General features: G+C 41.6%; 1 protein-coding gene across 1 annotated transcript in view; it reads right to left on the reverse strand.

Moving 5' to 3' along the window:
- Positions 1-14,714, reverse strand: part of thsd7ab (thrombospondin, type I, domain containing 7Ab) — a 112,207-nt gene that overhangs the window by 91,956 nt on the left and 5,537 nt on the right. The window lies entirely within an intron of this gene.

The raw sequence follows: 14,714 nt of genomic DNA on the forward strand, positions 1-14,714 counted from the left end.
TGACAATACTAACATGGAAGATGTGGTATGTTTGACTGTAGTCAAACTACACACCTATACTGATCAGTAGGTACTGAATCAACGGGTGAGCGCTGGCACTGAGTTGAATGTACTTGGTCCTGAATCAAATGCATTTGTCACTGAATTGAATGCATTAGGTACTGAATCAAATGCACTAGGTGCTGAATTGAATTCAGTTGGCAGTGAATTGAATGCAATAGGTGCTGAATCAAATATACTAGCTACTTACTCGAATGCAACAGGTACTGAATTAAATGCAGTTGGTACTGAATTGAATCTGCTACAGTACTGTATATGTACTGAATCTTATCTACTACTGACTCAAATACAGCAGGTACTGAATCAAGTGTAGTAGGCACTGAATCAAAAGCAGTAAGTACATGAGGTGCTGTATCAGTCCCATTGGTTCCTTTTTTAGTATTGAAAAACTATTTCTGGATCAGTAGAACAGGTGAATCTGACTCTGGTTCTGACTCATCAATCTGTGATGCTTTGAGATAGTTGAGTCAGCTTATGATAATAACAAAACTCAGAGACATCTCTTAGTTCTCTGGCTCTTTAAAAAGACTTGACAGATCAGTCCTCCTAGACCCCACAAAGCAAATCTAAAATGATCGAAGAATAATCAAAGCTGCAGTATCATCATGTAAGCCCTGACATTCAGACTAAACGATATTTGAGTGAAGATTTTCCCGGGACAAAGAGAATATTCTTAAAAAGCTTGCCCGTTTTAAATAATAAGTTGCTTTTTGACTGCTTCACTGTGGCTTAGTTTTGAAGGGTCTAAAAAATTCTGTAATTGAATAATAAAAAAAGACAGTTTTGACCTTCAACATCTTGGCAGCAAGAGACAGCAAACTCAATGCCAGAGGAGAGAAAAAAAAGGGCAAAAGACTTTTCTGAGACAATCCTTCCTCAGAAAAGCCGCTCGTTCATTTTATTCGCGCTCTGAGGGCTTGGCCTGTTCAGTACTCCGCGATTTCATAGAGAACGAAAACTGTTCGAGTTTTGTGACAAAGTGAAATTATAAAATAATGACCTCTATTTTGAAAAAGTAAAAACTCTCAAAGACTAAAACTCAGACATAATGTGCTCACTAAGGATTGTCCTTCTCCTTCACTGATAATCATCCCATCCTTTCTGGGGACTGATACTGTAGGCAGAGTGTCATGTACAATATACTTAATGTTACTGTTTCCATAGTGACAGCTAGAAACTAATCTAAACGATCTAAAATGTATGGAAGGAGTCTCCAGTGTGAGCATCTACAGTATTAGGTGAAGCCGTGACTTCTTCAGGAAACGGTTACACTTTTTATCATTTATATAATTTTTTATATTATTATTTCATTGTTCCTCACCATTCAGCCCCATGACACTATGAACATGCCATTTGAAATTCCATTTGTTCTAGAAAGTACCGTTTATCTGCCCCTTCAAGTGAATCATGAATTCACCTTCATTTGTATGCATGTCCCAAATACCAGGACTGGAAAATTAGCCATCATGTTAGTATCTAGGGAGTTCGCATTCCTGCAGGAACGATAAAATAAAAGCTGGAAAGGGACACGTTAAAATGCGTTCGCTAAATAACTCGGATGTGTCAGGGCCGACGTGCCGAATACACACATCAAAGGGGTCTGGATATATTTTCCTCCCAAAAGCCACAAATTGTGCATTCAATGCCAAAACACACAACGAGGCTAAAGTTAAAGATATAATATGCGGCCCTTGCTAATAAAGTCTAGATGTTAAGATGAAGACGATGATGCAGAAGACAGTACGTATATCTATGTATGTCTCACTCACTCACTCATCTTCTACCACTTATCCGAACTACCTCGGGTCACGGGGAGCCTGTGCCTATCTCAGGTGTCATCGAGCATCAAGGCAGGATACACCCTGGACGGAGTGCCAACCCATCGCAGGGCACACACACACACTCTCATTCACTCACACACTACGGACAATTTTCCAGAGATGCCAATCACCCTACCATGCATGTCTTTGGACCGAGGGAGGAAACCGGAGTACCCGGAGGAAACCCCAGAGGCACGGGGAGAACATGCAAACTCCACACACACAAGGCGGAGGCGGGAATCGAACCCCGACCCTGGAGGTGTGAGGCGAACGTGCTAACCACTAAGCCACCGTGCCCCCTCTATGTATGTCTATTAAGAAAAAAAGAACAACATGCTAGGTCATAAGGCTATGAAAGTAAATAAGATAGACTTTTTTTTTTTTGCTAATATGGAGCTACATGTTATTTTTATAGCTTGTGGTTAGTAGAGTTACTAATGAAAGTCTGAGAATTTGTATGCTAACATTATTTGGTTCATGCTAAGACTGGATGAAATGCTAAGTTATAAAACAATGTTATATTTACATGTTTACTCTACTTGCTAGCGGTCCATGCAACATGCTGTAAAAGAGAACACAAAAAAGCATGCTAAGTCTAAATGCTAAGACAGATTAGATAAAAAAAATATGACTAGCTGTGACTGAGTTGGTGTGCTAACTCCAAATAGCTTGACATAATTCAGCCAACTGACCTAAAGAGGCTTAGAAATGAGGTCTAAAGATCTGACAGAACAAATGTAAGGGATGGTGTGATGTGAGCGGCTTCATGTAAGTGCTATAATCTGCACACAAATGGCACATAAGCATTAAAGAGAGACATTCTGAGTAAAGAACATCAGCTAGTCTTCAGCTTTACCCTATTTATTAAGTGCTGTTCGCTGGATTATTTTGAGTTATGCTAATGAGGTTCAAATGTAGAAATACTGTCAACAAACTAATTAGGATGCCGTTAAGCTAATGTTTGGAATCAATCCAAATATAAGACGACGACTGGCGGGTTCCTGTAGATTTAGGCACCTTTTCAGCTTAAAGATGAAGACGAAAAATCCTACTGAGAGAGAAATAGAGGCACTAAGAAAAGCATCTGGGCCTCGATCCAGGTGTTAGCAAGATGGCAAGCTAAGGATGCGCTTGTTTGGCTTCGGAGTAATTAACGTGACAGGCAGGATGAAGGGCTGAGGTACTTCAGAGGTGCTGACAAGCTCATCTGTGTTAGCATGGTGCCACTTCTCTAAAGGAAAGTAATGAGGTGTGTGCGTGAGCATGTGTGTGTGTGTGTGTGTGTGTGTGTGTGTGTGTGTGTGTGTGATGAAGGTTTAAAACGGGCAGCTGGTGTCATTAATGTCAATCGATTAATTGCTAAGCGCTTTCGTCTGATCAGAGGAGCTATCGTCTGTGCAGCGTTCACCAAGTGACACAGATACTTTAACGACCCTTCAACGGTTCCCAAGGAAATCGTTGAGGTTGATGTCTAGACCCAGGATGCTGAGAATTTAACAATGACTTTAGATCTCTTTGTGTTCGATCTTTGCCGGGACGACTATTTCCCAGAAGGCCGAATCAACTTGAAGGTCAAACAGACTTTGTGTTGAATAAAGAGTCTGGGGAATGAGCTTTAATTGTGGAGAAGTGGCAGAACTAATCCTGTCTTTTTTAAGGTTATACAAAATGGCCTCCTTGCTCAGAGTAATGAGAGAAGGACGGTGCAGAATCAGTAGAAATTTGTGGATTTGTCAGACTTTAAAAGCAGAGTGCATCGGAAACGGCGTTAGTACATAAAATATTCAAAATACAGAAAAGTTAAGCTTTCCTAAAACCACTTGTGTCAGAGATTCCTCCTGACTGGGATTATTTTTTCCTGTGAGATAATGAGGAACTTTATAGATAAGAAATAACTCTGTGGCTTCAACTAATCACAGAACAATAGCAACCATGACATCATCAGATCACAGAACACTCGCGACTACGATATCTTTAAATGGCAGAAATGCAGATTATGATGACATCATCATCAATAATGTATGATGTCACAGTTGCTAGTGTTCGGTGATTGGCTGAAATCTCTGAAAATCACTGGATGATGTCACTGGAAACACTTTTTGGAAAATGCTGGAACTTCTGGTTGTGAGACAGGATCAAGAGAAAAACAGATCAGTTCAGGATGTTGGGCAGTTTTCTGAACTAGTAGATGTATCTAGAACCTCACTCACTCACTCATCTTCTACCGCTTATCCGAACTACCTCGGGTCACGGGGAGCCTGTGCCTATCTCATGCGTCATCGGGCATCGAGGCAGGATACACCCTGGACAAGGGCCAACCTATCGCAGGGCACACACACACACACTCTCATTCACTCACACAATCCGGACAATTTTCCAGAGATGCCAATCAACCTACCATGCATGTCTTTGGACCGGGGGAGGAAACCGGAGTACCCGGAGGAAACCCCCGAGGCACAGGGAGAACATGCAAACTCCACACACACAAGGTGGAGGCAGGAATCGAACCCCCAACCCTGGAGGTGTGAGGCGAACGTGCTAACCACTAAGCCACCGTGCCCCCGTATCTAGAACCTGTATCCTGTAATACCTGTGAATCTGCAATTTACAGTTCTTTTGGGTTTTTCCTTCCTGTTTTACTCCCATCATTTAACCCTGTGATGAAAGCAACAACAGCAGAAAGACTTCTGTTCTTCTTGCCTACATCAACACAGGCATTGACATCAGACAATAAAGCAGATATGAGCGTTCATCTCCTACATTTCCAGAATTTTCACTGAATTCATTATGCATATGTTGCATTATTTGTTAAACTGCATTTCCTCAGCCTCTCAGATGTTCAGTAGCATTATCACACTATCTGAGTTCTCAACACCATACCTGAGGAGCAGGAGGATCCTGGCACACCTGCCCTAACCCGAGAGACCCAGATCCTGCAGGGACCATCTAATCTCTGTCCAATTAAACAGCCCTGATGCAGATTAGACTGAATCCAGAGACAGTGTTATTACGTTTTACAGCAAAAACACACCTCTGTGATAAGAACACGGTGTGTAATTACCACTAAAAGTGAGAAATTCACACTCCTGAGCTTCAATCCAGGGCTTTTAAATTCTTACTCAGCTACATTTTTTTTTTTTTTTTGTAAATGGAAAGAGTACTTTGACTCAGGAGCATCGCAGCCCGAAGGAAAGTCTAAACGGTGCATGCACTCGCTCTGCACCACAAACTTGCCAAGGAAATTTGTCCAAGGAAACAGGTTGTAACAAATAGCTGAGTCTTTACACAAAAGTGCAGCGTGCACAGTGTCTCTGAGATTTATTACCAAGACTGATCATGTAATTTTATCACATTTACATGCCAAACACGAGCGTATAAAAATAAATCAAATCATTAAACAAAATCAAGCACGTAGCCATCACAATGACACAGTAACAATAAAGGTAAAATGATTAGCTCTCACATTGATAACATCAAAAACATTTATTCAGTCCTGAATTCTGGATTCTGATTGGACAGGAGGACTGAGTCATTTCCTATAACAACAGCTCTGACAGTGAAATCACAGGGCTATAATTAGGCAGTCGCTTCATATTTAGCTAAAAACAGGTTGATGTGATGACATTTTCTCTAAGATGATGGTTCTTTAACATTTTGGGAAGGAGTCTCTAGTGCTAAACATCTTCAGGACAGAGGCGTTTACGCTTAAATGACACGGCTGCAGGACAAAAAACACAAAGAATAACCCTAACCCCCAACCCTAACCCTAAACCCCAACCCCAAACTCTGACCCTAAACCCCAACCCTAACCCTAAATCCTGACCCTAACCCCCAACCCTAACCCTAAACCCCAACCCCAAACTCTGACCCTAAACCCCAACCCTAACCCTAAATCCTGACCCTAAACCCCAACCCCAAACTCTGACCCTAAACCCCAACCCTAACCCTAAATCCTGACCCTAAACCCCAACCCTAACCCTGACCCTAAACCCCAACCCTAACCCACACCTTCTAAATAGTATATATACATGTAAATTTTGTAAATGGGACATAAAAAATAACGTGCACATTTTTGACCCCATGTGCAAAATGAAAAGAAAGTTCGAAACCTCGAAATAGTATATATAAACCCATAGGAAAATAAACCCATAGGAAAATAATGTGCAATACTGTATCTCGACTGGTGGCGCTATCGAGCTGAAACCATGTGCAATCGACTCCCCGCCCCTAATTAGTATATATACCAAATTTCAGCAAAAATGATGTATTTGCACATATGTGCATTTTCGTTTTGACCACACAACCTAACCCTAACCCTTATACCTAACCCTAACCCTAAACCCCAACCCTAAACCCAACCCTAAACCTAACCTTAACCCCAACCCTAAACCCTAAATCCTTAACCCTAACTTAAATCATGAATCTTCCACATCAAAGGCAACTAAAAATTAATAAAAAACTACCATGTCGTTCTTTACCTAATAAACATTGCTGTGGTTGAGAAAAATCCTGTGGTATAAGTGGAACAAACCCATTGGATGGTAAGAATAAGTGCACTTCATCGCACCATCACGTCACTGATTATTTACCTACAAAAAGCACCACACTGTGTGTTTCATTCATAATTTTATACATATATAATTTCTAGAATTATTCGCTGAGTGTGTAAATCTCCTGCTGAACCAATTAGCACGTAACTGCTTCGTTCTATCTGCGCTTCGAGACTTTTATTCCTCATTCTCATTTCTATTCATTCCTGTAGTAGTTAATGGAGGATTGATGGATAATAAGAATTCCTGTATGATTTGATGATTGAACAAATAGTAAAGAGGTTACGAGGTTAGATGGGGTAGATTAAAGGAATTTTCTAATAATGGAAATTTCTCCTTTCTCATCTAATAAGAGCCAAAAATTAATTTTAAAGTACAGCCTGTGGTAGATATTCAATAAAATACACCATCCATTCATCATCTGTCTGAGAACATGGAGTCTATTCTAGGAGACTCGGGGCACAGGGATGAGGATACCCTAGATGAGGTGCTAACCAATCACAAGGCACAAACACACACACACACACCCATTCACACTACGGACAATTTAGAGATGCCAATCAGCCTACAGCACATCTTTAGATTCAGGAAGGAAACCAGAGAACCCAGAGTGTTCCCTCAAAGTATGAGGAGAACTTACAAACACCACACACACACACACACACACACACACACACACACACACACACAGGATAGAGGCAGGAATCAAAGCAACAGCCCTGGAGGTGGGCCCGGAGTACCATTTTTGTCCTACTTCTTCTAAATAGTGCTATAGAGAAGTAAAAAATATTACTTAAGAACTTGAGTTCAGGGTCACGGTGGATCTAGAGTTTATCCCAATAATGCTGAGACCAAAGTGTTTCACAAAGCACCACACACATTCTTACTCTCACTCCCACCTACAGGGCATTTCGGAGTCACTAAACCACCCACTGGCATGTTTCTGTGAGGTGGGAGGAAAACTCGAATACCTGGAGATTCAAAGCATAGACAGGAGGCATCTCTGGCGCAACCCGAGCTCAGAACCGAACCAGGGGCCGTGGAGCCATGACATGGTACCACTCCAGTACCGACTGCACCAGCTTGGCATTCCAATGAAAAATTCCCATCAGAAAGATAAGCGCCATTATGTGGATGGATGTTTGTAATGATTGATGATTAAACAGTTTTGTGGCTGCTTTACCAAAGACGTCTGAAGCCTCAGGAGCCAAAAACGGTCTGAAGAACATATAAGACTGGAGATTTTGTAGAACTTGCAGTGAAAAGGAATAATCTGATCTGTAAATGGTTCTTCCAAAGCTACGTATTCTGTAATTTCTGCATGTTTAACACTTTCACTAAAATTACTCGTCAAAACACACACACACACACACACACACACCCTTTACCCCAGAACATCCCCCACTGCCCTAATTATCAGCCATACCTGTTTCCCAGAAGTACACTGACTTGCCGTCTCTTGAGGATTGAGCAGGAACGGTCCGGATTCCGCAGCACACTAACACAAGTCTCCATACGCACATGTACACTCCACTCCACCCTGTCCACATGCGGGACGAGCGGGTTGCCTGTACCCCCCTGACCCCCGACCCCATCAGTCTTCTCGACCCAAAAAATCCAGCCGGTCCAAGTGAGAGAGAAGGAGGAAGGAGGTCCTGCTGGAAGATGGAGACTATCCTGGGAAGATATATACAGAGTATCGGAGCTCCACTTCTGTCTCCACCAGTTCTGTCTCTTCCTCTCCGCTCGTTTCTGGATGGACCCAAACGAGTGCTCTGTTGACGATTGATAGAAGGATGTGAGCAGTGATGCTGCTGCCTCCACAGTCCTCCGACTACTGCAGCTAACTGACGCGACACACTCTCTCTCTCTCTCTCTCTCTCACAGCCACCCTCCCTCTCTTTCGTTCCCTTTCTCTCTCAGCTTCTCTCGTCCTCTCTCACCCACCCCCTTTTCCTCCTCTTCTCTCTGTTCTCTAAGCAGGAGGACGAACCCTCACACCGTGCTCCAGTGACGCTAATGGCTAAAAGATCAGAGCAAAGCTCACTCTGTCACTAGCCGAGCGAGCTACCAGAACAAAAAGCATAAAATAGAGAGAGTATAAATTATACAGCAAATACGGCAAAGATTTCTGTGAGTCCAACGGATAGGAAAAAAGTCACAAGATAAATCATAAGGAATCGTATAAAAAAGTCTACAGGCACGAATCTTCCACAAGTAGGTTTCATTATATCCCTCATTTACACTTTAATCCGAGGATCAAATGAAATCTCAAAGAAGACTGAAAAAATAATAAAAAGGGAAGAAAGCAAACACACTTTCTTCATCCAATATGTCAACAGTCAATCAAGCCAGATGCCTCGAGAAACGGCATCTCACCAAACTCCGACGATTTAATCCACTTTCCTAAGGTCAGAAACTCACAAGGTCCTAATATGACGCTGCGTGGGAGTGTGTTAAATGTCAGCGTGAAAGCAGATGCTACGGAGTCGGAAGGTTAGCAGGTGTTTCGGTGTCGATCAGCCATAGCTAGATATGTGACAGGTGGATTTAAGTACTGTAGTGATGAAGAAAAAAGGAACAAGGCATTATAATACAGTAGGATGATGAAACTGAGCGCGTGAGGAAGTGCTGTAGTCAGACTCGGGCAGGCAGTCGTTCACTGGCACGGCAGTCGTCAGCTCTCACACCACAGCCGATATTTCAGCGAACTGAACAGAATCGATGTGCAAATGTTATAGCAGAGATGATAAACAAATGAAAAAACAACGAAAAGAACGTCCACTGAAGCCGATCAGACCAATCAGGCGTATTACCATGAAGAATAAATACCAGCTACAGGAAAATAAAAATGTTTTCAGTCTTATATACAGTAGCTTTTCATTTTATTTTATTTACCTTCTCTGGTCTGATTAATAATCTAGCAGCAAGATGTTTCACGTTTAAAGCATACAGGACACAGAAGAATGCGTTTATATTACGCAAATCAAATCAAAACGAATCAATCTCATCTGTTAACTAGTTATTGTCAAGTTTAAACCTTTATACATGGTTAAAAAAAACTGTCACACTTATACTGTAATACTGCAATATGTCAAAAATGTTCCCTTTAAATAACCCTTTAAATACAGAAAACTCCCAGCTTGCACTCTGTTCTGTCGCAATCCATCTCCAAACATGCCAGGCAGCGTTCACCACTATTACATTGTCAAATTAAGAAAGCCAGCACACACACATACACACACAGATTTCCGTAGTCGTCACACACCGCCCACTCACTTAAAAAGCAAAAACTCCATGCTTGACTCTCTCACACATCAAAACACACTCATTCACAGAGAGCGGCCTGTCAGCTCTAATCCATCTCTAATCTGCCGCCCAGCGTTCTGATGTGTTCTGCTTCATCGATTAGAGCTCTATAAAAGGTACTGTGAACAAAGATTCCAGAATAATCTCATCAACATCTCAGCGTCACTGCATAATGGAGCGAGCGCACAGCGGCTAACGTAGCGCATAACGCATAAATCCATCCAGTTTTCCTCTTTAACCGTTGCTTAGCAAAGGTTCGTCCCTCTGTGTGTGATTCTGTTACCTCGTTATCGTTACACATCCTAACAAGCTGTTTATTAAGTGACATCTTAGACAGTGATCATTTTCTTTGAATGATGTAACAGGTTGAAGATCCTATTGTGTTTCTATTTGATCCTATCCGTGTTTTTATTTCTTTCTTTCTTTTTTTAATGGCATGGAAAAAATAGTTCGATTGTGTCCTACATGATTCGTGTCATAGCGAACGTGCAAAGATTTTACACACTACAGTACGTATACTTGTTCGCCTCACACCTCCAGGGTTGGGGGTTCGATTCCCACCTCCGCATTGTGTGTGTGGAGTTTGCATGTTCTCCCCGTGCCTCGGGGGTTTCCTCCGGGTACTCCGGTTTCCTCCCCCGGTCCAAAGACATGCATGGTAGGTTGATTGGCATCTCTGGAAAATTGTCCATAGTGTGTGATTGTTCGGATAAGCGGTAGTAAACGTAAAAGTGTGAGTGAGTGAGTGAGTGAGTGAGTATACTTGTTGATGAGTTGAGAAACAAGTAGAGGAATAAGTAGAGAAGCTACTCAGGGAGCAACACGGAACCGGGGCACACAGCTGGGTAACAAACAAATGATAGGAGACTGGAACAATATAGAAAAATATACACTAGCACTAGCGCTCCATAATACATGCCACACACTGCCGACAGAACGGAAATCCACTTAATCAGACGTTTTTAATCAGCAGAAATAAACATATGATTTTGTGTGTGAGTCTGACTTAAAATAAATCAGGACTCTGTTGTTGTTTCAGTGTGTTTTAGACGTGTGTTTGTCCCTCTGTTGATGATCATACACTGAATTTTAGTGTTGAAGAGAAATCTGAGCTGCTTTTTAGACGAACAAACACTCAGAGCATCTCAGTGAGCAGAAATGGGTTTGATCTCAACATTTACTCTGAACATACAAACATTTGCGCTTGAAAAAACAAACGTTTCTATAAATAAATTGGTCCTAGAGAAAAACTGAAATCCTGATAAAACTACAAAATCTTAAAGTCCTGAGTGTTTACTTTTATTTGAACTTCATTTTAACACCGCTGTGGAGTGAGACACGACAAAGACGTTCAATCATCAACAACAAAACAGGCACAAATTCCATTTTTTGGTCTCTGGAGAAATACAGTCAGTAATTTGAGTTATTCAGGTTTTCCAGATCTTTCTGTGCTCTCAGTAAAGGATGAATAGTAAAAAACTATACAGGGCCTACACTGGAACTTTGTGGGACACCATATCGCATTTAAGTTCTGAAATATCTCCATAAACATTAACAAACTGATACGTCTAGAGTGTAGTTGTGTTGGATGTTGTTTCTGTGATATTTGATTGTATCTATATATGTATAGTATGTACATTATGTTATATTTATTGTGTCAAGACTTGATTAAGACTTTTTATTCTGTTTAAATAAAGGTTACTGTTTACTAAACTAATCATTTTACTCAGTGTTTGTCATCCAGGAGTGAGCTCGGGCCTTGCTGCAGAGCCGTGTGTGTGCGTGTGAGAGTGTGTGTGAGAGAGAGTGTGTATGTGTGTCTGTGTGTGTGTGTGTGTCTGTGTGTGTGTGTGTGTATGTGTGTCTGTGTGTGTCTGTGTGTGTGTGTGTCTGTGTGCGTGTGTGTGTACTGTATGTGTGTCTGTGTGTGTGTGTGAGTGTGTCTGTGTGTGTGTGTGTGTGTCTGTGTGTGTGTGTATGTGTGTCTGTGTGTGTGTGTCTGTGTGTGTCTGTGTGTGTGTGTGTGTGTGTCTGTGTGTGTGTGTGTGTGTGTATGTGTGTCTGTGTGTGTGTGTGTGTCTGTGTGTGTGTGTCTGTGTGTGTACTGTATGTGTGTCTGTGTGTGTGTGTGTGAGTGTGTCTGTGTGTGTGTGTGTGTGTGTCTGTGTGTGTGTGTATGTGTGTCTGTGTGTGTGTGTCTGTGTGTGTCTGTGTGTGTGTGTGTGTGTGTCTGTGTGTGTGTGTGTGTGTGTATGTGTGTCTGTGTGTGTGTGTGTGTGTCTGTGTGTGTGTGTGTGTCTGTGTGTGTGTCTGTGTGTGTATGTGTGTCTGTGTGTGTGTGTCTGTGTGCGTGTGTGTGTGTCTGTGTGTGTGTGTCTGTGTGTGTCTGTGTGTGTGTGTGTGTGTGTCTGTGTGTGTGTGTGTGTGTATGTGTGTCTGTGTGTGTGTGTGTGTGTGTCTGTGTGTGTGTGTGTCTGTGTGTGTGTGTGTGTCTGTGTGTGTGTGTCTGTGTGCGTGTGTGTGTGTCTGTGTGTGTGTGTGTGTGTCTGTGTGCGTGTGTGTGTGTGTGCATATCTGTGTGCGTGTGTGTGTGTGTGTGTGTGTGAGTCAGTGGAAAATTCAAAGTCAAACAGGACTTTCTTTCTCCAAAATGTTCTCAGCAGCAGAATCACAGCCGTGGCATAACACTTACAGCACGGTTGTACTTAATGATGTTTATGATGCATAGAAGAAAACGGCAAGCTTTTAAAACAATCCTGTTTAAAACAACTCCATCAAACGGTGTAACCTTTCACACATCAGGCTTGGGGGAGAAAATAAAAGAGAGCCTGTCGTGCCCACAGCCCATTACCAGGTTAATAGAGGTCACGGCTCCCTAGATTGGGCATGGATTATTTATGGGCACACAACTGCACACTTCTCAGAGTAGTCATGTGGCACAACTTCAAGCAAATGAGCTTTTTATCATTTATGCAGATGATAAAGTAAGAAAAATAATATACACTTAGATATCAAATAGCTTCGATTTTACACTTTGATTAATTTCTCCATAGTTCCAGGTGTAAAACAAATCAAATACCTTATCGTTTCTATAGTAACAGGGACCATAATTTGTTTCCATAGTTACAGAGACTTCATTTAAATACATAAAAAAAACATGTAATTGTTGACGCTTTTGTTGACAGTCTGGTGAGGGGACAGACGTTTTTACTTACGGCTGCTTTAATGTGAGTGCGAACGTCTTAATTGTAGCTATAAATGGATAAAAAATATTTAATGCAAAAAAAGATGTTCTTGTGTTATTATACACATAATATAATATACACATAATTTCTAATATTTCTATTATTTCTAATATTAGAAATAAAATGTTAAATATTTTCCTATAGCAGCATGATAAATTAGGTTTTATGTGCATGTATATTACTCATGCCTGTGTGTCTACTTTTGGATGTGACCTACACACGAAAAATTCAGAAGCCTTCACTGATTCATCACAGATCAGCCCACACTGCCGATCAGTCTGTGGAAGTCGACATGAAATTGTGGCAGAAAAGCTGTAATTCATTCATTCATTCATTCATTCATTCATTTTCATTCATTCATTCATCGGGCATCACGGCAGGATACCCCCTGGACGGAGTGCCAACCCATCGCAGGGCACACACACACACACTCTCATTCACTCACACACTACGGACAATTTTTCCCAGAGATGCCAATCAACCTACCATGCATGTCTTTTGACCGGGGGAGGAAACCGGAGTACCCGGAGGAAACCCCCGAGGCACAGGGAGAACATGCAAACTCCACACACACAAGGCGGAGGTGGGAATCGAACCTCCAACCCTGGAGTTGTGAGGCGAACGTGCTAACCACTAAGCCACCGTGACCCAAGCTGTAATTCACTTTACAAAAACAAAAAAAAAATCATGAACCAGGATCCAGGAAGGGGGAAGGTTGATTGGCATCTCTGGAAAATTGTCCGTAGTGTGTGATTGCGTGAGTGAATGAGAGTGTGTGTGTGTGTGTGTGTGTGCCCTGTGATGGGTTGGCACTCCGTCCAGGGTGTATCCTGCCTTGATGCCCGATGACGCCTGAGATAGGCACAGGCTCCCCGTGACCCGAGGTCCGAGGTAGTTCGGATAAGCGGTAGAAAATGAGTGAGAGAGTGAGTGACAGGATCCAGGAAGACTTTTTTTTTTTTTTTGAAGAGAGTCTATATTAAGCGTCGTTACAGCAGGCAAACGAGGAGCTCTGAAGCTAGTCAGATTAAATCGGGATAACAAAACAGGCCTCTGACTGCTAATTAGCAATAAAAAAGAACAGATGTCTGAGATCTGTACAGATAAGCTTCTGTGTTAAGGAACGCAATGAAATGTGGAGCAAATACAGTGATGGACTGTTTCCATGTGAGCGCATTCAGGGCTTTATGAAGGATTTTAACATAAGGGTCTTTTTTTTTTTTTATAGCATTTTCTCTTTGACCATTACCAAAAAATCCTAATACAAAACACAGTGCCAGATACAGTCCTTTCATATTATGGCTCATTTTCATCTACAGATTTATTAATTAGTTCGAAGGATGCTTCTGTAACCAGGAGAATTTCTTACCTGCTAATAAAGGCAGACTCGGTGCTGACACGGTGGCATGTTTTCCTACTTTATTTCTGTTTTAATATTAATCTCAGTGGGCCCTGGGTCAAATTTCTGCACAAAACAGAGCTAATTCTACAATTTGAAGCTTTGCATCTTGACATCTTGACTGAAAGGATTTGTTTCTCATTAGATTAATATATCTGTGTAATTAATGCTGGTTAGAACCTGAATGAAACCCTGTTGTGTTCAAGTCTGCGTTTATACTTTGTTAATTTGCTCTTTAGAAACTTAACCCATTATAAATTTGACATTTTTGCGATTTGTTTTCTCGAGCGTTTTCTCGACAAAATTATCAAATTGTATTAAAATCATTATA

This window comes from Tachysurus vachellii, chromosome 25 (assembly GCF_030014155.1).
Source record: "Tachysurus vachellii isolate PV-2020 chromosome 25, HZAU_Pvac_v1, whole genome shotgun sequence".
Taxonomy (NCBI): domain Eukaryota; kingdom Metazoa; phylum Chordata; class Actinopteri; order Siluriformes; family Bagridae; genus Tachysurus; species Tachysurus vachellii.